This window comes from Falco rusticolus, chromosome 4, assembly GCF_015220075.1.
Source record: "Falco rusticolus isolate bFalRus1 chromosome 4, bFalRus1.pri, whole genome shotgun sequence".
Taxonomy (NCBI): Eukaryota; Metazoa; Chordata; class Aves; order Falconiformes; family Falconidae; genus Falco; species Falco rusticolus.
In genome coordinates, this window is record NC_051190.1 from 61,636,529 (window position 1) to 61,653,604 (window position 17,076).

Below are 17,076 nucleotides of genomic sequence, written 5' to 3' on the forward strand. Positions count from 1 at the left end.
GATGTCTCCATGTGGTTTCAGTGGACCATGGCATTAAGCATACTGTTTATTCAGAGACCCTGATTTCAACTTGTTTTGTAGATCCCACACATCTTCATGTCAGTTATACCTTGGCATGAAAGTAAAATTTTAAAAAGATATCAACAGTGGTGTGCATTTGGATACTGAGAGTAAAAAGAAGTGTTAGACGAAAGAATTTATGGATCGTACTTAGAAGCTAGTATTCCACGAAAGGAAAAGAGAAATCTTAGAGACTTCTAGTAACACAGTTAATTTCAGAACTATTTGTTTGGCAAATATTTTCAAATTACAAATGAAGTTATAAATGGAGTTCTGCCTCAATGGCAGAACAAATTAACACAAAATGTTTATGAATCCTGTGATAGTATAAATACGTATAGCCATAGGATGGTACCAAACCTCCTATATAATGATACATACTTATTGATCTTAAGTAATTATTCTTGTGGTAGGATTTCATTTTCTCCTAATCTTTGGAAAGAACAGGCTTTCCTGAGTCTGAGATAAAACAGTGATGATTCTTCCAACCCCCAAAAAATTTAGTAGACATTGTCTGCAATGACAATTTTGTAGCAGCCTCAACTCACATTTTTGAGATTCATATCTTTGTATAAAACATCGCTTGAGGACCTCAGAACATACAATGATTTTTTTAAAAACTCATCAAGATTTAAACTAGGTATAGCTTTTGCTATATTGGTGGTACTGGAAAGTTGCTTCAGACTACACTGCTTAACAGGTAAAAGTCCTGACTTTCAGCCTACCTGTATTCCTAGACAGTCTGGATCTGTTATCTGCCTTGTCAGTCAGATTAAGTAGTACTGACAGCACATTTATTTTTTTTCCTCAGCTCTGACATATTTCCAAAACCATGACATTCCCTCTCAGCCTTTGCTTCACTTAGTTAATGATGATGATTCTTTTAGACCTTTTTCTCCCTGGTAGTTGCCTGCATTTTTTCATGGAGACTAGAACACAGGTGATCAAATTTGCATGCAATATTTCTGCAGGGTCCCAGCTGTGCCTTGCGCAAGGTCATTAAAACTATTCTTTCTCTAAAGAAAGTACTCAGCCTATAGCAATCCTACCACTGTGTTTCATTTCTGATGGGTGCGCATAACAACAGGTCATTCTGTGACCAACTAATTTAGCCAAAGTTCTTTTTATTTCAGTGCAAAGAGGCGATAAGCAGCAACAGCCAGAGAACTAGTTTGTATTATCTAAGTACAGCGCACATTCCCATTGCATCAGCTCTGCTCTCAAATTTGCTACTTCAGCACGGAAAAAAAAAACCAGTTAAAAACCTGAGGACCACAGTGCTGACTGGAGCCAAACGACACAGAACTCCAAAGCAGACTAATGGAACATGAGAGAGTAAAATAAAGAACGTTACTTATAGCAAAAGCCACAACATGGAAATTACTACGGCGTTTTATCCTCACACATTATTGCACATAATAACATGATGTATCTATAATCCCCAAAAGCATATTAATGTAAATATACAACAAGATATAAAAAAAAAATATTACTCTGCTAAGTATTAGCATTACAAATCCACAGACTTGGATTCAGAAGTGTTCAAACATTTGTCTTAGCAATACAAGTAATTCGGTGTTATATAATAGCTTGCACAAAAAATCTCAGAGGAAAGTGCTATTGTAGTGTAGCAGGATAATCTGTTCCTTTATAAATAGGAAAGCATTTTGAAAATAGCTTCCTTTATATCATGAGCAGTCATGAGTCTAAAAATGGATGCATTTTGGCTTTTTAAGCAAATTATGCCCTCATCTTAGAACACAAAGTGATGTAAGTCAGTCTGTAGTTCTCATGCACTTGTGTGATACTCTGAGGTATGTGTATCCAGCATGGCAGAAACAGGTTTGTTTTAAAAAAAAATTATTGTTTTCATTGATGTTTTCAAAAACTTTGTAAGTTTGTTTCCAATTAGTCCATTTTAGGAGAAAATCTAAAACTCTGGGTCTTAGTGTTGCCTAAAAACTCTCTTATCAGTGTGCATGTTACTAACAGTAACCCAACTAGAGAGTTCACTGTTGAACTAAAGAAGAAAAACAAGTATTTCTATTTTAAGAGACACATGAACCTCATTGGAATTAAAATACACTGGAAATGTAACCCCTGAAGTAGCAGGAGTCTTTTAAATGGTTTTCTGAAGTTTCAATGGAGCTGCATGTGCAAGGAAATGCACTGTTATTGCAATTCTGTCAAACCCCTTTAGCCTAAAATCCAAGTTCCATGTATATTTTTTGCCAAAAGGGTGGCAGATGACAGTCAATGCCTGAAGCAGAGTTTCAGACCTGAAAACCCTCACAAGTCCCCTGTCAGGTAGGCTTACAGCCAACTACATATTATTTGTAGCAGATAAGAACCAACATAAGCCTGAGTTTTGCCCAGGTTGAGGCATACCTATAGTTTCGCTCTGGATTTTTCATACTTCCTATAGCACAAAAAGACCAGTTTACTTAAGTGCCTGGATCAAACTGAAACAAAAAGGTTTAATCATCTTGCAGTGATGAAGATGACAGTGTTATGAGATACTAGTGCTGTGTGTCAAAACAAAACAATCAATCCCTCTTACCCCAGGAGACCCAGATATTAGTGGTGGGATATTCCTTTGAATCAGCAACTGTCATTTCTGTAAAACTTTATTTCAATTTATTAATTACTATGCTGAAAAGAGAGAAACCTGATTCATAATCCATGCTGCCCGTTTCGAGCTGAACAGCTTACTTTTTCCTACTGGAAAATCTTTCCTCATTGCTTGTGACGTCTATGCTCCAGAACAGTAATATATGGGCAACATTTCACCCTAACCAGTTTTATTCCTGATGTATCTGTAATACCATCGAGCTCACACTTCACAGGACTTTTTAACTGCATCCAATGAATAGTTAGGCAATAGTATATTTTACAATTTTCCCTTTTTAGGCTGTTGCCCTAAAGACAGAGATGGAAGACACGAGAGACAGGGAGGATGGAAAAGAAACAAAGCGAGGAGAACCTTCACGGAAACACAATTGCTCATGTGCACTGTATGCAAACTATGGTATAAAGTGAGTGAATCAAATTTTGTCTTGCCATATCGTACTTCATCAAGAAGCATCACACTCTACAAAGTGTGGCCTTGGAGGAAACGGAGTACATGGATCTTTGTAACAGAGCACCTGGGGAAATGCAATAAGAAGCAAAAAGAGAATTCTGCTGAGGATCCAGAGTGGCTCTGGCTCCTGCTGTCGTTTACCTCCAGGAAGAGTATCTCCATGCCCTGCACGATGATTCAGGATGCAGTATTTGCTGTGGTCCCATTTTACAGGTATGGAGACTGAGTTCTGGAAAAAAATGTGAGCAAAAATAATTTGCTCACAACTTGACCCATCCCTCAGAATCTTCCTCATGCCTGACTCTGCTTCTCACTTTCCAAAACCCCTCATTTATTTATTCCAAGAGAAAACTCTGGTATGGTTTTCCATGCATACTCAACTCATCATCTTTAGCCCTCTTTCCTGTGTTTCTCCCCCGTCTCTAGTTACTGACCTCAGTAAATAAACCCTTCTATCTCTCTAACGGTTCCTTCTGTATGTTCTTCAGTGAGTCCCTTTCTTTTTCCATCTCTCTTTGGGGATCTGCTACAGGTCTGTCTTTTCTGTATACATATTTTCTAAGTAAATGTTATCTACAAACATAAATTCTTCTACTTTTGTGCCTCACCTCTACCCTTGTATTATGTCTCTGTGGATGGGATTCATATGTCTGAACGTAGGTATTTATTTCGAAACCCCCCATTGTAGGCTCTCTGTGTATTCTGAAAATCAAGCCAATATTTCAAGAACTGTACAGTGCAATTACACCAACTGCTGAAGAACATCTCTAAAATAAGGCAGCTGAATGATGATCTAACTGTGCTTCTTTCCTTTCACTATAAAGAGCAATATCTACACTGTAGCTATATAAAGTTAGACAGGATAAATCCTACTCTGTTGTCCAAACTCAAATCCTAGTCTCTAACACTTCTTTGTAGACATTTTGGCCCAATATAGCTCATGTAAAACTAATAACCCCCATAGTATTTTTCTGCTTATTTCTTGTGGACAGAACTATCATGAATCTGATCACACTGGACAATAACCTGACCTTCATGTTCTTGAAGTCCTTACACTCATTTTTAAAGCATCTTTCTATCTGACATCTCTTAAATACACCATTTCTGGTTCGTTCATTCAGCTCCAACTGTTATCCAGGCTCTCATCTCATGCATGTGTCATGCTTTCTTGGGCCTGAGTAAATCCCATGTCTCCTCTATACACCCAGAAGACCTTTGCAATGATAATCTTCCAATTCTGTTACTTTATCCATGTCATTAGTCTCCTTCACTGTCTCTCTGAGATTCCTTCCCTCTCTCATATTACAAAAAGGCTTTTGAGGACCTTCCCAGCCAATAAGCTGTTGGTTTTTTTGGTTGTTTTTTTTTCCTGATTTGGCTCTGAAGCCAGCTTCAGGCTTTGTTCAGAGCATGTGGCTAGCTTGTACCTGCCCCTTGGCTAGTTTGGTAATGTCCTGGGACAACTGTCCTCTCTCCTGTTGACAGGCACTTATGTGACTTTTGTTGTTCTGCTGCCTCTTCTGGCACATTAGACTCCTGAGTTCTCAGGGCTTTCTGTACAGATCCTAAACCACCAAGGTCCTGGGACATGTGTTCAAGTAGACCACGTTATCTCCTCCAGCTCAGCAAATATGCCGTATTTCAGAAACTTTTCATATTGGAAAGATCCAACAGACATAAGGATTTTGACCAACAGGTTCATGCAGTATCTACACTATGCCAGAACTGATTTATTTATATTTATTTCTTTCCCCAGCAGAAAATATGTTGTACTTACAGAGCATAAAGACTATCAATTTAAAGCACAGTTATAAAAGTATAGGTGATTTGTCCTAAGGCATTGGGCATTAAAGGAAAGGAGGTTTAAATGTTAATGCAACTGTCAGGCATAGAGGAAAGAAAGGAAACCCCCACACGTTTATTTAATTATTTTAATTTGGATTTATTTTACATTCTTGATTAACCAAATCCAATAACAACAAGAAGCTGCTGTGAATAATCTCAGGTTAACTTGGAAGTAAGGGGATAATACTGCAGGTGGATATTCTAATTTCCCTTGTGGAAGTAATGGTTTTAGTGCATAGCGCACTGAAGCAAAACACGGTGACAGATGCTCTTGAAGTGTTTCTTAAGTGGACAAATGGCCTTTGTAACACAATAGAGACTCAATGTTATTTATCAGAAACTGTGCAAAAGCTGTCATTCAACTTTACCTTGGGGATCTGGAGTCCCACTTTCCTCTTCTGTTGTAAGGCAGCAATTAGTTCTGAAAAATATAAAGTCAGTCCTCACATAATATCATTAAGGTGCTACATAAGTGTTAACAACAATTGCTGAAAAGGCTAGTAAAATGTGCTAATTAAAGGTGAACTGCCTGACGTAGCCAATGCAGCCATCCATTGCTTAGATAGCACCAGCTATCCAAAGTTTGAACTATTGGTTTAAACAATCAACAAAAATTAGTGGGAGACCAAAAGGAAGATGTATCTGTCATATTGGCACAAGGGAGACAAGGTGCTTCATTCCCTCCTCTGTCTACTTCAAAAGCACTATGCTTTATTAACTGGTGTGTATTTCTCCTCCTGTGCTACTTGGAAAGAACTGATGACTGAGTCGACCATATTCTTTTGGTTCTGCAACATGTCTGTACAGGTACAATGATGCTTTCAACCTCGTTACTTCCACTTCATCGCAAGACTTATTCAAAACAAGATAAATTCAAAAGAAAGCGGCATCCTGTTCACCTCCACAAATGAAACACAGATGATAAAACAAAATGATTATAAGATAAAGGCTGCTACACAGAAGAAATTAAATGAAGTTCTTAAAAGAAATCAGAACATTAAGGCAGAAAAATGTAGAATTAAAATAATCATACATGTGCCTGGGAGAGAAATCACAAAGAGGAAATATCTACTCCTCTTTAAACGTTCAAGCTACTTTAGAAGTAAGAATTATAAAATGCTTTAGCCCCGAGAATAGGGTCACTGAATGCTGTCACAATGGTTTACAGTTGCCCTGGTACACTAGATGCTGTTTTCAAATAAAACTTGTTTGGATTTATCCTCATGGTAATTCTTACCTTTCTGAGCTTTTAAAGCCTAGCTAAATAGTGATAAATGTTTTTGTCACACATACAAGGTCCATGTTCTCAAGTTTAGTATCACTCAAAGTGTAATTTGAACATGAGTAATAATGTGAGCGTCAGTGCTTTGAGAGTCCTACAAGAGATGTAAAAAAGTAAATAATGGGCAAGTTCAAAGAGAGCTAGTTAGGAAAGCTAATTTGTTTCTGATATGACTATAATTTTCAAAGAGGGAAGTCTGTTACAGCTATTTGAAATGCAAGACCAGCTTCTGAATCTAGTAGTTTGGAAAGAAAGGCTGAGATTTAATTTAATTCTTGTAAAATAGTGTAATTACTATCCCACAGTTTTTTCTTACTATCCTTGTTGTTTTTCTTGGTGCTTATGTACAAGTAGTGAAATCTAACTAAATTACCTGGATGCCGAGAAACGGTTTGAATCTGGAGAACCACACAGTGCAGCAGTAACTTGAGAACATCTCAATCATGAAGAGAAAACATCACTTACCCTCATGCCACTCAGCTATTGCTGTTTCTTGTCTTGTGTATCAGTTTGCAGCCCTTTGGAAATATTTGAGCTGAGGAGATTCTCAGGATGCAAATTGTGAGCTTGAGCCTTAACTCTTTTTGAATAACATTTTGTTCCTGCAGGTCAGGATCAAGTTCACATTAATTTGAGGGGATTAGGCAGGAGGGGGCTATATACAAAAGCCCCCTGGTGCCAAGATGTGTGCAAGGTGCCTAGGGATTAGACAGGCACCCAGCAGGGAAAGACCTACACACCTATTTGTCTCTCCTGTGGCAAAGACACTTTTTTTATGAGTGCAAAAATTAAGGATGTCTTCAGGAATCAGAAGGACTGAAGAGTTAGATGGTTTCTTGGTGGACCACCCATTAATGCATAGATGCATGAATTGCACCTAAGCTCCTTTTACAGATACATTAGCACTGAAGCAACCAAAAGATGAAACAATGCCTGGATGAAATGCCAACTGTCAAGTCCCCAGTCACAGATCTGCATGCAAAAACAGAGTCTGAAGCTATAGAAGTATATGAAAATATACAGTAGGATGTAGCAGGCAGCAAGTCTCAGTCTGCTGTGCCCCATTCATTCAACTGTTCTTGCTTAATGTAAATGTTTCTCTTTTACAAAAACATAGATAAGCAGCTTCTGAGTGGAGCCCACACTGGCGTCCCTGAGATTGTAGCAGGCTACACGTGAATTCAGTTCTTTAATATTATCATTATGAAGCAGAGTGGCAGAAGGCCAGCAATTGCTAATAGGGGAACAATAGAGCTAATTACAGCTAACTGCGAGCTGAACAGTCACCAGACAACAAAAATTCTCTTTCATTATGGCTGACTCCCATCCTGAATTTCATTTCAATTCAATCTGCTCTGAACAGGAAGAAGTTGGAGGGTAACAAAATCTTTTCCAAGGCAATTCCTGGAGCAGCAGCTTACAGGTTTTCCCAGCTCTGGTCTCGCACGCTGGTACACGGCAGCCAGGATTCAGTGCCCTGCATAAACTGTGCCGATATCCCGGCTCATCACCCAGCACAACTCTCCCCAGCCGTCATGGAGACACATCCATTTCAGATTTTAAAGAATAACAAGTTGCACCTGAATGACCCTTTTCTGAGCTATGTTTGAACATTCTAGGTGCTACCAGACTTAATGAAAAACAGACATTGGCTGCTAGATGGAGGTCTGTAGTATTTTTTTAAGGGAAAGAAATGGCAGGGAAATTTCATATTCCCCAAGGTCTCAACTGAAATTGTGGGGCTAGCTAAGGACTGAGCTTACTCTTGATATATGGTAGAGTTTTCTCAAGGTTCATCCTAATAAAACAGATCTGACCTTGCTTCCCACTATTGTAAAATGAGCCTGTCACCTCCCAACTACTTCTGCATTGACATACACATCACAGACACAAAATGTTCTTTCATTATACATACAAAATATTTTTTAATTGTAGCAATGTTGAAATATAGCAAATGTAATTAAACACTAGAAAGAGAATGAGTGGTCTCTCTCTACCACTACACCACTAAGTTTTCTCTAGAAGAATCCAGCAGTTTATCTGTTATTACTGATACCAAAAAAAAAATATCAAAAATAGTCTCTTGGAAGTCAATCACACTGTAATTCTCAATGTCATAAAGACAACAAAACTGATAAGCAATAATAGCAATACCTTTTTAGCCCTGAAAGAAACACAGGATCAAAATAACAAAGATCTATCTTGGGCCCGTTGGCACAGAAAGCTCCACCATAAGCCCATCCTTTCCTCCACTCAGAGCAGGGACTACAACAAGCATGTAGAAATGCTGGTTTGGCACCAAACACCCTGGTGCTCCCTCTCATCAGTTTGCAAAGCTCTTTTTCACACATCCTGGTTCCACACTGGAGAGCTGGTCCCATATGTGATAATCTAGAGGATCAGACTTACTCCAGAACAGTTTTAAAATCCACAGTACTCCATAAACGTGTCCTCTATTGCAATGAGCCGTTGAGCCAGGAAGGCATCACTCTGTTTTCATCAGAACACTTTTAAACAGACACCTCTTTGCTTGGCAATCCTCTTGTTGTCTCGAGTCCTCTCTCAAGGCCTCATGAGGGACGTTGGTACCACTTCACATTGAAGTGGAAAACATTGTGAATCCCAGAAGTACAGATTCAACATCTTTTGGTGATCAGATTCTTGTCATACACATAACCATTTTAAACCAGCTAATCCACTGGTTGCAGTGGGACTGTTGGCTATGAGAATGACTATTTAAGACAATTTATATGAAAATAGCATGGGAATGAATACACGTTCACCCTCTGCTATCTTTCAGGCCACTGATCACAGCATATGTAACTGACCTTACAATATTTGACCAAATAATGTGCTTATGGCCAATTAAATTTTGGAACATAAACCAGTGATCTGGGAGCAAACCAAGTGTCCAGGAAGACCTGATTTAGGACATTGACCTTCACAAGCTTAATATGGCAACTTAACTGCTTTTCAAAACCAAATGGAAACCTCATGATTCAAAATTTATCACCATCTACAGATGGGTGACAAGGCCCTGGGGAATAGGACACTGCATAATGCAGTAACAATGGAAACTTAAAGTGTTGCAAATTTTCTGATGAATAACCTGTAAATTAGTACTTTCTTGTGTTGGACATGAGTGTTATAAATCCCTGTGGTATTTTGAGCAGGGTGGGGTTTTTTTTGTTTGGGGTTTGTTGGGTGGTTTGGTTTTTTCGCATTCGGTACCCTCTAAAGCAGGAAAACTGAAGTTTTCTGGAAAGTTTTCATTTACCTTTCCAAGCAGATAGGACTGCAATTCTATAGCACACATTTTAGTTTAAATAATGTACGCAGGACTTCGCTAATGGAAGACTGCTCTCATTATTTTAAATGTTATTCCAGGTGAATTGAATCTTTCAATAGGAAATTTTGCATTTGTTTTCCTCCTTTTGCTGTGCTCCTATGCCAGGAAATGGCCATATGGCCAAGGTAGAAGATAGCATCTGGAGAACAGAGCAAAAAAGGGAAAAAATGCTGCAGGTCAGGTTAAGAGTCTTGTTCTTATGAAAATGGAATCAAAATAGCCCTCCACCACAGAAGTAGTACAATGAAGTATCTTTCCCTACATTTTTAAAGCTACGGTTTTATCTATATAAAGAAGGGGAAAATTACTGAGTTTATTTTTCTTTGTAGGAGAAACTAGATTAAACAATTTCCTAAAAAAACTAGATCTCAAATTTAATCAAGAGTCAAAAGGATTGCCTTCATTGAGCAAAACAAGCTTCCCACCACCACCCTCCCCCCTTTGTTTTGGGCTGGTGAGTGCATATGAGGTATTTAAAGATGGAAAACAGTTAAAACATAGCACTTTCCTCTTGGCCAAAGCCTGTTAGTTCAGGGACAGAGGGCTAACTTTGACCAGTTCACCTCTTAGTAAAATTAAGCCTTATTTCTTGACTATTGTCTCTTGGGCTAGCACTCATATTTCTTACAGACAATAAAAAGTTATGAAGAAATTGATAGAGCAGCTTAGCTGCTTTTGAATAATCCATTGTGTTTCCAGTTCATCTTTAGGAACTTAACTATACTCAAAAATACTTCTTTGCATACTCTGAGATTGAATCCTCTCTACATAGATTAATTGCATAAATAAACTGGAAATGTAGAGCTCAATGCAGCTTAGAGTCCATGGCAAGGGATTTAAAGAATATTTTTGAACCTTTTCTGTTTCCACAGGGCTGATGCTCAGGCTCAGTGATATGAAAGAGAATGTAACGATAATAATAACACTCACGGGTTCTCTTTTAGCTTCCCACAGCCCAGAAAAGGAAAATGAAGTAACCTGAGATGGGTTTATGTATGATTTGCTTGTACTGAGAGATGTGTCATGGAACTTGGCACACTTTCTCAAGTCACAGACTTTGCTACCACAGTTCAATGTGAGCAGTTTAACCCAATGAAGTAAAAACAATAATTTCCTATTGCTTAATCATAAAATGTTCCTAAGTAGACTACAGATAACTCCCCCAAAATACTACAGAGCAGTGGCTGCAATTTGGATTTGTTAAACCCATGCAGTAAGAAGGCACACAATTCAGTGGTTTTCCCAATGAATTGGCATTTCCAAGAACAGCCTCAGATTATGCCCTTCACTTCCATAAACAGAAGAGGACCACTGGCACATAGAAAGTACTCCCTTGGTAGTGTCAACCCTACCTCAGAGCTCTGCTAATCTAGTTTCTAAACTGAAGGAGAAAAACCCACCTGGATTATTATGTAGTTTAGGCTATTTTTGAATTAATCCCTTTGGGACGCTGAAGGAAAATTGCCCTATGCTTTTTGGAAGACAGTATTGTCTCTGAGATCCTTTCCCATTTTAAGAAGTTAATAATCACTAGTGCAATCTCCTCACTGTGATTTAAAGAAAGGTTGGGATTGCAACTACTTGCAAGCCATGGAGAATGGGAAGGATGGGAAAGTTCATCTACGCTTTAATTACAGATAAAAACCTGCTAGCATTTAGAAGACCTTTAACAACGTAGTTAGTACATGAGTATTTCTGGGATATTTTTTTTCTTTCTAACAACTACTAAGTATTCAAAAAGCAGAAAGATCAGTTCAGCCTGCAAGTAAGAGGGCAATGACAGCTCTGTTAATCATCCAGAAGTCATCTGCTTGGGACAGTGTGATAAATAACAGGCAAACTACCCGGCCAGTTCTTGGAAGCAGAGACGCTGATTTGGAACAGTGTGAAAACACAAATACTATCCATGTGCAAACAAATGTGACTTACAGTTTATCATTTATATTTGAGCTGCCCTGAAAATGTCTTTCCTCTTCCTGAATCATTAACTTGTCTGAAAAAAAATAGAATCAGACACATATTAAAGGAGGTCGATAGAAGAAAAACAAATGACAAAAATTAAACAAAACAATAGACTGTTATGTTTCCATGGAAAGGCAGCAAAGGAAAAAAGAATGGCCAAAAAAAGAACAATGAAAGGATTAAACAGAATATAACCAATATTTTAGTAAACAGTGGCATGTTTCTTTTCCCTTTGAAAATGTTTCTCATGTATCAGTAGTTACAGGTCTTATCGTAGTCAAGCTGGGGAGAGCTCACTCTGCTGAGGGCAACTCCTCCCTCCTCGTTACACACTGATAGATTTATTTTGCAAGTTATTTTGAAGATTGCTTTTAATTTCCTAAGGCCTTTTCCATGTGTTCAGAATTATGTTAAGCAAAGCGAAAAAGGTGGTTATTGCCTACTTACACAAGTGATAGGCGATTACTACTGTTATTACACACAGAGCCTGCGTTTGTGGCATATCTGTCCTCACAGCCCCAAAGACATTCAAATCTGAGAGCTCTTCCAAGGAGATCTTTAGTTTACCATTATCTTTAGAGATATGGCTGAGTGAAAATAGATAAGTGGATGCTTGTGTTTATATGAAAGCCTTGACAAACAGAATCTAAGGCAGTTTTCACAAAATATATTACCCCGGTAATTGCAGAAGTGACAAATAGTCTGTAATTGAGAACATCGTATCAGTGGGTAAACACAACAGACAACTGTTGAACACGTGGTGGTGTCAGAAGAATATGAAAGCAGGACCTGACATGACCACATTTACTCTATGGTAAGAGTTTGAGGAACAGGCTTGTGCTACCCACTCTGATTACACATGGAAATCCATTTTTGCAGTGTACTGCTCTGGCTTTCTATGTAACATTAACACAATTTTGAAGACGCAGAGCACAGTTTGCATTTTTTCCACATGCACACAGTTTTGGGGGCTATTTTTATCGCGTATTAAAGCCATAAAATAAACATGATTCTAAATATTTGTAAAATATTTTTCCCATGCTGCATTTATATATATTCTTTTACATTTGATTTCCATTCTGCCGGTTTCCATTCAGAAAAGGAGCTAAAGGGGAGAGAGGATGATAAAAAGCAGATATCATACGACTTGTGGTTTTTCTTGCATTTTACTTTTGTTTTTTGGCTATGCAGAAATAACTCTGGAAATTAGGATATATTTCCTTTAGGAATTTAGATTTAAAAAAAAACCCAAACAATCACAACCCAATGCAAGTTTGTACAAAGGTGATGCCTATTTCTTGTGGGTTGTTTTCAGAAGGATAAAAGAGGTGGGTTTCATCTGCTGTTCTGATAACACAGAGATTTGTCCTGGAAAAGAGAAAATTGGATGCCTCTTAGAAGATCAGGACAAAGGTCATGACCATGGTAGTTCTGTCTAGCATTAGCATAAAAACATGACCACAAAACTCTGATGTAGCATTTTCCAGGTTTGTAACTCCAGTCTGGAGATCAAGGACCAGCCCCTGGCAAATGGTCATAAGCACAGCGAATTCAGAAATGCTTCCACAGTTTACACAGGCTGGCCTTTTGTTTAGAGAGGCTTGAAAAATACACACTTTTTAAGTAAAATGACCTAAACACGTAGGTCTGGAAAGAAAGAGGCTGCATATTACTCCCTGATACATGAAAGCCTTTGTCCAAGACAAAATGAAGCAGCTACTTTTAAACATTTGTTGTCTAAAAGGATGAACGTGCCTCCAATAGACAGCGTTATAAATTAACTTACATTCTTGATGCAATATTTGAATTTATAATAAAAGTTGCTAGACCACAAATCCTTTGCTGGGCACAGTGTCATGCTTAGCAGTTGCTGTATGAGCATAATTATCGTGGTAATTCCATTTAATTGTTCATCTCAGCAGATTAGACTTGGGGTTCTAGGATTTTGCCGCCACAGAAAGCGAGAAAGTCTTTTCTGGTGTAGCACGGGAAGTGATGATTTCTCAGTGCCGTGGGAATCCTCAGGTACACAGATTTTTCTTACATCTGGGGACTGATACTGGTATGTCTGGTTTCTGTTAAATGAGATCACACCCCTTAGCAAACCCGTGATTTTCTGTTTCCCTGTTGCAGTGCTCTGACCGCTGGCCACCGCTTCCCATCAGTCAGGGTCCGGGTCCTGTCACACCGTGCCACCCGCCCGCGCCATGGGGAATGAGCTTGTCCTCTGGCACCTGCTCTGGCTTGTGCTGAAGATTCTCTCATGTTAGAAGAAAGAAGTTAAAAAAACCTTTGGTGTTAAACTGATCTTGAAACACTACTAGGCACCTCTATTTCAGACTTTTAAAACTTGTGTTAGCTGTGAGAGCGGTGGCAGACAGCACCAATACCGATGACCAGTTGCAGTCTTGCTCTGTCCTTAAAGGCATTGAGCTCTTTTTGTAAATTATTTCCAACAGGGTTAGAATTTTACCTAATTTCCTATAGCCAAGATTCTCTAATAAGTATTTTGCTGAATATCTATCAGTGTATGGATGTATGACTTACATACATACAAAGGATTTTATGTTGCTTACCAATTAATCATGTGGAAAATTGCTTTAAATTCACCGCTAGTAGTACCTATGCACCTTTTGATACTTATTTGGCCAGAGACCCATACATACTGCTGTACCACAACCACAGCAGGGTGCCAGAGTCACTATTAGAGAGCGTTTACTTAGCAGGAGACAAGGGAGTGGAAGAAAGAGAAGGGCTGTTTCTGAGAAATGCTGCCACGAAATCTCTGCAGTCACAAGCTGTGCATGCAGCACCTTGCAAAAAGCATTCAGCCTCCCAGATTCATGGTAAGGAAGCTATAAATTGCTCAGTAATTCAACTTTGTGAAGGTAGGTTTGTACAGCGCAGCTGCCCAATGCCACCTAATCATGACAATTTTAACTTCTGCTTTTTGAATAAAAATACTTTAACAAGAGCCTCCAAAAACCCCATAACTTCCTTTTTTATCTTTTCCACTGTTTTCCTTATATTCACAAAAAACCAAAAAGCAGTCCCACAGACTAGCAAAAAACATGCATTATAAAATACCTGATAAATGGAACTTTACTATTTTGCAGTTTTTACCAAGATTCAAACCTGTGTGAAACAAATGTAGAAGTCAGCTGTCCCACTGGGAAGCCCTCCTAGGAGAAAGCAGAATTCAAAGGCATTTGCTGTGAAGTACCACAGCTGCCAGCAGCATCTCCGAGCACACAGGACTGCCCTCCCTCAGTGATAAACTGGTCTCAGGGTATAACATAACTAGGGATTTCACAACATTTTAGAAGCACAAAGTTTCTGATTTTAATCTAGGCAGATAGCACTTCACATAATTACAGTTCTGATGGAGAGGACAAGGATTAACGTTTTTGTAACAGTTTTCATGATTTATGTTATCTTACTTTTTTGACTCTCTGATCCTAAAAGGCATCTACAGAGCTGTATTAGCCCTGCTGTTTCCTCTCCCAGGAGCACATATGAGCCCTGATCCCTCCCATCCCCACACCATGAACTGCTGGATGGCCCTCTGGGAAGAAGAGAAGCACATCAGGACTGCTGCACCAAGGCAGAAAGAAGCAGGGGTAACTGAAGACAGCCCCAAGATGCTGCAGCACAAACAAATAGGCTACAACAAGGCTTTACCATTGGTCAAACCCTACCATCTGTGCTGCTTCTCCTTCCTCCAGAGACCAGACCACACTTCTCCTCCCCCATCCAAGCCCCTCTCCCACACTCCTGAGGGCTATTTAACCACTTAGCAGGAACGAGCTACAGCTGCACATCATCCATGTCAATCAACCCACTGCCTCTGAGGCAAGGCCACAGCTGCATGTTATCGATGCTGATCAACCCACTGCCTTCATCCCTCTACGCTGAGGCATATAGCAGGGCACTCGTCCACGGACTCAGGATGACCTGTGTTCAGGTAACTGCATTTTTCACTGCTGAGCCCTTACAGGAGCACAGCCTGGTACATGATGCAGCTCTTCAGAGCTAGCTCAGACAGTATGCATTGTCCTTCATTCACACCATCACACCAGCACTGGGGTGCTTCTCACCAAAGCCTCTCACGCAGAGCTGCCACCAAGGGCTGCCCAGTAGCGATGGAGCCTGCCTTGGCCACGCAGCTGGAACCTGGCATGCTCCTCTCCGTTTGGCACCATTTTCTCCTACGAGTTAAACCCCTGCAACCCTCAGTGGTGGCACGAGCTGGTAGGCACTTACAGCGTCCCTTGGTGCAACACAGCCTTGAGACCTCGTCTCGGTTTAACCATGAGCACGGCCATCGAGCTGAAAGCAGGGCTGTGAGATGAACCCATGCAAGGTAAGAAAAGCAAGAACAGAGAGGTGTAATTGCTGGGACATGAGTAGCAGCTCAGTGAGCCAAGAGAATAAATACGAGTATAGCAAGGTATAAAACCCCGGGGGGGGTGGGGGGGTGGGGGCGGAAAGCAGGGTATAGGAAGGTGGCAGCTCCACAGCACAAGGACCAGCAGCAACCAACCCTTCCCACAGGGCTGACGTCAGCACTGCCAGTGAAGGCTTGCAGGGTTTCTCACTGGAGATGGTGAGATTTATTAATGTTTAGCCCAGTAGGTTGTAAGTCCTGGCTTTTTGTTGCGTGCATTAGCCAACAGATAATTGCCCTGTCCTCTCAAGTGGGTATATCCCACCTAGAGTCTCTGTCTATGGCAGTAGATGTTGAAGCAAATGTGACCCACTGAGAGAGGTTTGTCACACCGCTGCCTGGGGCTGGGACAGGCTGGGGACTATAGGGACTCCAGTTCTCCCAGCTGAAGATGAGCCTAGGACACCAGGTGCCAGTCACAGCTTTCTTCTCTGCTCAGTGACATGGGCTTGCTGCTAGCTTGAGGTGCTTTCCGTAGCTGGCCCTGAAGCAAGCCTGCCTTCTGCCACATGTTGTAGTGCTGGCAATTCAGTCCCTATCATGGATCCAAGCCACTGCAAATAGATAGGGCCATAAAGAAGAGGCAGAAGAGCGCAGACCCAGCAGCGACATCGCCTCCTGGCTTGTGCCTAGCTGTGTCCATAGCCCTCCTGGGCCAGGTGTTGGGAAGGACTCCGATAACGAATATTTCTGGGAGGTTAAAGCATTGCAAGTGTCACCTTCCCTGTGCCAGCCCAGCCAGTCAGGCTGGGGGTCAGCACCAGAAAATTCACTGCAACGGGGCTGCTACACACTGTGCCTGTTGGAACCCTGAGCCAGCTTAGCCACTTTCATAGCTGACACAGCAGGAGATGATGATCAAGGTACTGCAGAGATCAGAAATACCGTGTTGACCATGAAGACTTGTCTATTTCTGCTGTTTCTCTGCTTAGACAAGAAACTAAGTCTATTTGCTTACTCCCCTACTCTCACAAACTGGACAGATAATCCTGGTTCCAGCACTGCAGACCCTGACCAGATCTGCCTTCCCACGGGACACCTTGCACCAA